This window comes from Chinchilla lanigera, unplaced genomic scaffold, assembly GCF_000276665.1.
Source record: "Chinchilla lanigera isolate Chin_1 unplaced genomic scaffold, ChiLan1.0 scaffold00065, whole genome shotgun sequence".
In the NCBI taxonomy this organism is placed as follows: domain Eukaryota; kingdom Metazoa; phylum Chordata; class Mammalia; order Rodentia; family Chinchillidae; genus Chinchilla; species Chinchilla lanigera.
Window position 1 is genome coordinate 1,606,443 of NW_004955466.1, and position 6,917 is coordinate 1,613,359.

At 49.1% G+C, this 6,917-nt stretch overlaps 1 long non-coding RNA gene across 1 annotated transcript in view; it reads left to right on the forward strand.

Annotated features, from left to right (window-relative positions):
* Positions 1-6,917, forward strand: part of LOC106150169 — a 23,701-nt gene extending 16,784 nt beyond the window's left edge. The window contains exons 2-3 of the long non-coding RNA XR_001236821.1: positions 6,403-6,570; positions 6,790-6,917. This is a non-coding gene — a long non-coding RNA (uncharacterized LOC106150169). The remainder of the gene's footprint in view (positions 1-6,402; positions 6,571-6,789) is intronic.

Genomic DNA, 6,917 nt, shown 5'->3' on the forward strand with positions numbered 1-6,917 from the left:
CCTATTACATGCCAAGCACTAGTCTAGGCCCTGAAAAATGGTTCATGTTCTCATGGAGGACCTGTTCCAGTAAGAAAGATAAAAGTAGGTCAGTAGTCAATAGATGTCCTTGTACCAGTGGGCTGAAGGCATTAGGTGGGTTGGAACAGAATAGTTCCAGAGAAGACTTGGAGGAGGACTCCCCACTCAGTCCATTGCTCAGGCCACAGGCTCCCTGGGTCACCTCCCCGCATACAGATGGAAGCAGCATGTCTCACTCAGGAGGAATGGATGAGGGTGGGGGCTGGGCTAGTGTGTTAGGCTTCAAACCCGGCTAGGGTGTTGGTTCCAACCTGGGTGTGCCCAGGGCTTGTGCATTATACTCTAATGAGGGGTTGAGCCAATAGTGATGTGTTTCTTCTTTTTTTAATGAGGTGCTGTTTTGCATAGATAAATACTATGATTGTGATGTGGGAACCAAATGTCAGGTCATTATGCAAAGCATACTGGCAGAGGTGAGATTATGGATTATGAAACCAGTTCTGCTTCAGGCCTGCTGCCTGAGCGTGAGAACTAGGAGGTGTGTGATTGTCTGGGGCTCAACCCAGGCCAACTGGATTGAGGCTGCCCTCTTGGGCTCATCTCCTGACAGCTGGGTGGGACAGGAAGCTCTCCTCTCCACTTCTTACCTCAGCTTCAGCATCCCAGGAAGGGGACAAGGGGAAGGCTGGCCAATCCCCTGCTGGTGTCACCACGTGGGTGCGTGGTGTGCAGTTGGTGGGACCAAAGTTCTGCCCTTAACCTAAATGGGACCGATTTCTGATTGTTGCAAAAGGACAGCTGGGGCTTTAGGTACAACAGCAGAGGGGTCCCGGGCAGTCCTGGGAGAGGTTCAGGGAGATTGTGGGCCTGAGTGGAGGGAGAACACGGGAAAAGATAAACAGCTCTGGCAGACTGCTGGATGGGTAGCGAGATATTAGAGGAGGAGGTGAGGACCTGGAAAGGTTGCACGGACAGCCAGGGAGGAAACTCAACCAGGCTGGGATGAGACGGAGAAGACAGGCAAAGAGGGGGAAGCGACGGTCATATTTCCAGACAGAGCTTGCTCCCATCGCATCCCACCAAGCTGGGACTCTTGGCTAGTAGAACAGCCAGGCGGCTGAGGAACAGGCTACGCGAAGCTGGGGCTTTGGTGCACGCACATCCGCGCCTTCGACCGGCTCAGAGAACCTCTTAAGACTGAGCAGTGCTGAGTTTCTAAGAGGTCAGATTCGGGAGATAAAGAAAGCCCAAGTCAGCGCAGCCTGAGGAGGAGGGAGACACAGGCACCCGCATCCTGGGGGTGGCTGGGAGGAAGGCAGTGCTGAGAGCGCTCCCTGCAGAGCACAGCAGGGAGGGGCGGCCTGGGGGACAGTGCGGGAGCCTAGACAAAGCCATCAACTCCTTGTCAACGGGTAAGGGGCTAGTGCCTACTATGGTGTCAACAGGACAAATGTTCTGTCTTCACGGAGAGAAAATCGGAACAACGTCCTTATAATACGCACCTGGAGAGCGGTCCACTCGCTCCTCATGGTGCTCCCTGGTTTGCTGGCAGACTGTCACAGTATCAGCTCTAAGGAGGAAGCGAACCTCGGCTCATGTTCCTAAGGACACCTAGACCTCCACTTCCCGCCCTTCACTCGTGGAGCAGCTGAGGAGAGAGCAGGTTGGGAGGTGGGGGGTTGACGCCATCTTCCCAAAGTCTGGAGATGCAGTGCGCTGCCTCTGGAGAGTCCCACACGTGTTGGGGGGTGTGGCAAGGGGTGTTAATGATGCCATTCAATTATGCCAGGCTGTTAGTGAGACGAATGCTCTATCTTTATTATGCATCAAATACTGGAACACATTAAGCACCTACAGTGTCTCAGACCTTCCTCATACATATTATATGAAAAGCATGATTCTGTAAGAAGCTCATAACATCTACTGATCCAACTTCTTTTCTATCCTGACCTCACACTGGTCTGTAAAACTCGGACCCTTATCCTAAGGCTCCGAGTGACTTAAAGGAGGATTACAATATGCGTTTCATGTCACTCCAGGATGGCCTTTGGTCTTCACTCTGCTGTATGCTCACTGTAGAGAACCAGTGTAGATCCTTGCCACACCATGGCTTCCAGTTTTGGAGATGAATTTGGAGGGAATCATTTAACAGAAGCAAACCACTTCAGGTTTGAAGATGTTCACTGCTACTAAAGGTTGGGAACTAAAGCACACATAAAACATTAGAGGACTAGTTGAACAAACAGTAGGAAGACTGTATGCAGTTTTTTATTACTACAGTGAAACAGTGGAGGCTGGAGAAGTTTATAAAGAAAAGATGTTTATTTAGCTCACTGTTTTGGAGGCCAAGGGCATGGCGCCAGCGTTATCCTGGCTCTGGCGAGGCCCTCGCAGTGATGGCAGAGAGTGCGGATAGGCATAGGAGGAGGAGCTCACATTGCCAGACTGCAAGAGTCAGAGCCTGGAGCCCTGCATCCCCACTGAGGACAGTCCCAAGGGCCCCACCCCTACTAGGCCCCACCTCTTAAAGTCCTAGCACCTCAACACTGCTACACCAAACCTGCACCACAGGAGCCCTTGGGGATAAAATCACTCCCAGACAGTCACAGAGGCATATTATAGAACCACACCACTAGAAATGATGATGACAGTGCCTTCGCAGAATGGTGAAAAACGTTTCATATACAGTAATAATGAAAAAGGGAGAGTGTGTTGCTGGGAGTGGTGGCACATGCCTATAATCCCAGCTCTTGGGGAAGCTGAGGCAGGAGGATCACGGTGAGTTCAAGGTAGCCTGGGCTACATAGGGAGTTCAAGACCAGCCTGAACTACATAGCAAGATCTTGTCTCAAAAACTAAAAAAAAAAAGTGTAAATAACTATGCATGTTTTGGCAATCAGGAAAGTATGCATGCACATTGAAGGCTGATTTAAAAAACTATGGTAGAATGGGATATAGATAATTTTACAAAATTGATGTTAATGCTGAGTGTAATTTTAAAGCATATTAAAAGAAGAAAAATAATCTTACTTTACGATATCAGAGTTACTCCTCATGATCAATTGTTTTCTCAACCACCCTAAAATTTGTTCTCAAAATGAGATATGGGATCTGCAGGCACCTGAGTGATTTTATAATTGTATTTAATCTGTCTGTTCCCTGGCCCCCTCCCATCTCAGAACAGAACTCCTGTGGGATCTGTAATCCAAGGACTAGCAGTTCCGCTAAGCTTCCCAATGATTTTAATACATATTCATGTTTGAGGATCATTGTTCTAGAAGTTCCCAGGATCACACTGTCAGCAGATAACAAGAGGGAGAGACTGGTTTCATCTCTTGAGAAGTAGGCCATTTGTCTGGAAGCCAATTTACTCAGGAGTCAGCTCACTGCTTCTTTGACTTGGCCAAATTTGTTAATTTGCCAAAAACATGTTTTAAACAATAACCTCTGAAATTTATTCAGTGAATGTATTCGCGATGAACATCTGATTGTATTCTGCCTGAACATGTTGGTAACTATGCATTAAGAATATATTATTTGATTCACTGTACTTCTTATGAATATATTTTTGCAAATATGTTTGTAAGAAAAATGAAATATTTAAAATAGCATATTTAAAAGAAAAATATATCCATAAGAAGAATGTACCTATAAGAAATTGTTCTAGGCCTCTCAGCTTTTGATAAATTGAACCTTCCTTAAGAGGCGGTTAAGAGAAATACATTCCCTACGAATATTCAAGAATGTCTTGAGAAATTGTGAATTTAGTGATTTCAAAGAATCACTTGGCTAATTGATCCTTTGGGAATTCAACTTTGGTTGACTTGAGCTAGAGTTCCCTGAAGGAGCCCAGGGTACCCCACCCATGCTGAGGGTCAGAACCAGGCTGGAGCCCTATGAGGCTGAGGATGGGTTGGCAAGTTGCAAAAAGACCTCAGAGAAAGCCTGACCGTCAGCCACAGGGTGTGGAGAAGGCCAGTTTTCCTTTGTCCGCAACAATTTGGGTCTGGACGGACCCAGCCATTTATCCCAGGGAAGAACAGCTCTTATCAGTCTTTTAAAAAGGTGAGACTCATGCTTTGGGAAGCTTGAAAAACGAGAGTTTGCGACTTAATTGGAGGCCTGGGGCCAGACCGTACCCTTAGAGGAAACCCCATGTATTCTACTCCACCTCACCTAGAGGTGGGAGCTCCCCAGGGAGAATCTCCTTCCCTCCCTGGGGGGCCCTCCTTGTGACACAGCCATAGCTCTGCTGCTTATGCAAATCACGAATGACCACCACGTGCACTGTCACAACACCCAGTGACAGAACATTCAAAAGGAGACCGCAGGTGCCAGCAGCCATGGACAGACTTAGATCATCCCTGATAATCAATCCCATTCATTGAGTGCTTTCTGTGTAAGAGTCAGTCTATTCACCAGCGTCCCTCCGGTATCTCGCTGGATCCTCACGACAGCCCTCTAAGGTAAGTGTTTTTATAACTTCCCATTTATAAATTGCAAAACTGAGACCTGAGATGCTAAATGATTTGTCTGAGGCCTCGCAGTCACCCTGCAGTTCTTTCGGTAGCACGCGGGCTGACTCCAGAGCGCCTGCCTTCTTCTCTTAGCAAGGAGCATGCATTGCCTGCGGTCTGACTGCGGCTAGTGCCATCCTGAGGTTGAGCGTGTGAGAACGTGAGGCAGTAAAGGTGGAGATACTCTCGGAGCTGGCCTGCTAGGAATTGGACCAAAGGCAACTAACTGGGTCTTGGGTCTTGGGGCCACAGCACAGGAAAGCCAGTGATTCTTTGCTGAGTCACAAGAAGAATCAACAATCCAGGTCCTGAAGAACTCCTTTGAGCGTCTGAGCCTGACGGGGGTGGGCAGCTTCAGACATGAGCTGATGCTTTCTTTGTAGGATTGCCAGAGAAAATAGAGGATCCCCATTTAAATCTGAACTTCAGATAAGCAACGAAATTTTAACGTAAATATGTTCCAAATATTAAACTGATAAAGTTTTGTTGCTGTAGCTGTTTATTTGAAATTCAAACACAATCAGGAGTCTGGTATTTTTATTTGCTAAGTTTGGCATGCAGATTCTTTGGGGGACAGCCCAGACCCCGGGCAATGTGTTAATCAGGGCAGAGTAGGAAGACAGACAATGAGGCCTTTGGTCGGAGAAGGGAGAGTTCTGGATTCAAACCCAAGGAGATAACAGATGCTCTGGATAAGAGACCCAGCAGGGGCCTTGTGACGTGAGGGCTCCCAGGTGGGTGGAAAAGATCTGGGAGAATGGAGCGGGAGGAAGGCTCGAGGCACATGTAGGGAGAGGAACAGGCAGTGAAATGCCTACTCCTGGCTGCGGGACCAGATGTGGAAGGTCAGCCCTGAATGGTCTTGACTGTCCTGGTATTTTGTTTTTTTTTTTTGGAGACACAGTCTCACTAGGTAGTGCAGGCTGGCCTTGAACTTGCAGAGATCCTCCTGCCTCAGCCTCCAAAGTGCTGGGATTGCAGGCGTGCACCACCACGCCCAGCCTGTGCTGGTAGAGATTTTGGTCAATGTCCTTTGGATAAGGATTGGGGAAACCATCAAAGCAGGATTTTCATCTGGTGGTGGTGTGTAGGGCTGGTGGAAAAGGGGAGTGTACAAACAGCTGAGGACCTACGCCTCGGGGTCTAAGTCAGGGGAAGGGAAAGGTGACCAGGGGACAATCCAAAGGGATGATCTCATCTTTTAGGCAGAACACATAAGCGTCCCTAAAGAGGATAGGAAGCTTACAGGGAATGGCCTGTCCTGTGGGAGGCTGGCCCTGCTGGGCTGGGGGAGGGGGAGGCAGCCACGGGTATGGAATCCCAGAGAGGAGATGTGTGTGTTAGGGGCTCCCTCAGCAGTCCGAGGCAGGCTGGTGGGGGCAGGAAAAGTGAGAGCCATGTCTTGCTCTGTTGCAGCCTGCCCTGTCTCACACACACACACACACACACACACACACACACACACACATGCATACACCCTCATCACTCTGCTTATTAGGGTTTGTATAGATTTCCATGAAAAGTGAATTCCTAGCGGGGCATGGTGGCTTACACCTATAATCCCAGCACTCAGGAGGCTGAGGCAGGAGCATCACTGAGAGTTTGAGAGCAGCTTGGGCTACAAGGTGAGCTTAAGTCAACCTGAACTGCATAGTGAGACCCTGTCTCAAACAAACAAACAAACAAACAAACAATCAAACAAGCAAACAAACAAAAAGTGAACTCGTTTGAACTTTAATCATTATTTAGTAGGGATGCATTTTAGCTTTTGGGCCACATTTATGCTTCTAAAGGAGCCGGTCTTTTCAAGCACCCATTTTACTGCCAAAGCTGTAAAAGGTCTTGGTGTGTGACCTTTCTCTAGGTCCTCCCACAGCGGAGACAACTCCCACTTCTGGTGAAAGATTTCAGGATCTTCTAAGGAGAAGTCCTTCGGCAGCACAGGAGGCACTCGCCTGGCACCCAGCCAGTCCTGAAAAGCCCGTTCAGCTGTTCTAGAGCCACTTGGGCAAGACACGCAAGGCCCAGGCAGGTTGGAAACACAAGCGGTCCAGCCCTTTCCTGGGACTGGGTGGGTTGGCTGGGGCCCATGGGGGTGGGGCGGGGAGGAGTCTTCGCCAGCCGGGCTGAGCTGGGTACCCTGGCTCTCTGTCTCCCTGCACTGGGGGGTTGAGAGCTGGCTCGACTCCAGGCTGGTGGCCTGGAGGGGAGGTGTGCTCTGGTGGTGAGTGAACTCCTTACCATCTGACAGAACTGGTTCCAAAGCACCGCCTCCGTGAAGCCTGCCATTCCTCCTTCGCCACTGTATCGGGCTGTCCTGATCCCTTTGCTGGAGACAGAGAGCACTCACGTAGCCCTCTGCCCTGGAAGCTTTGTGTT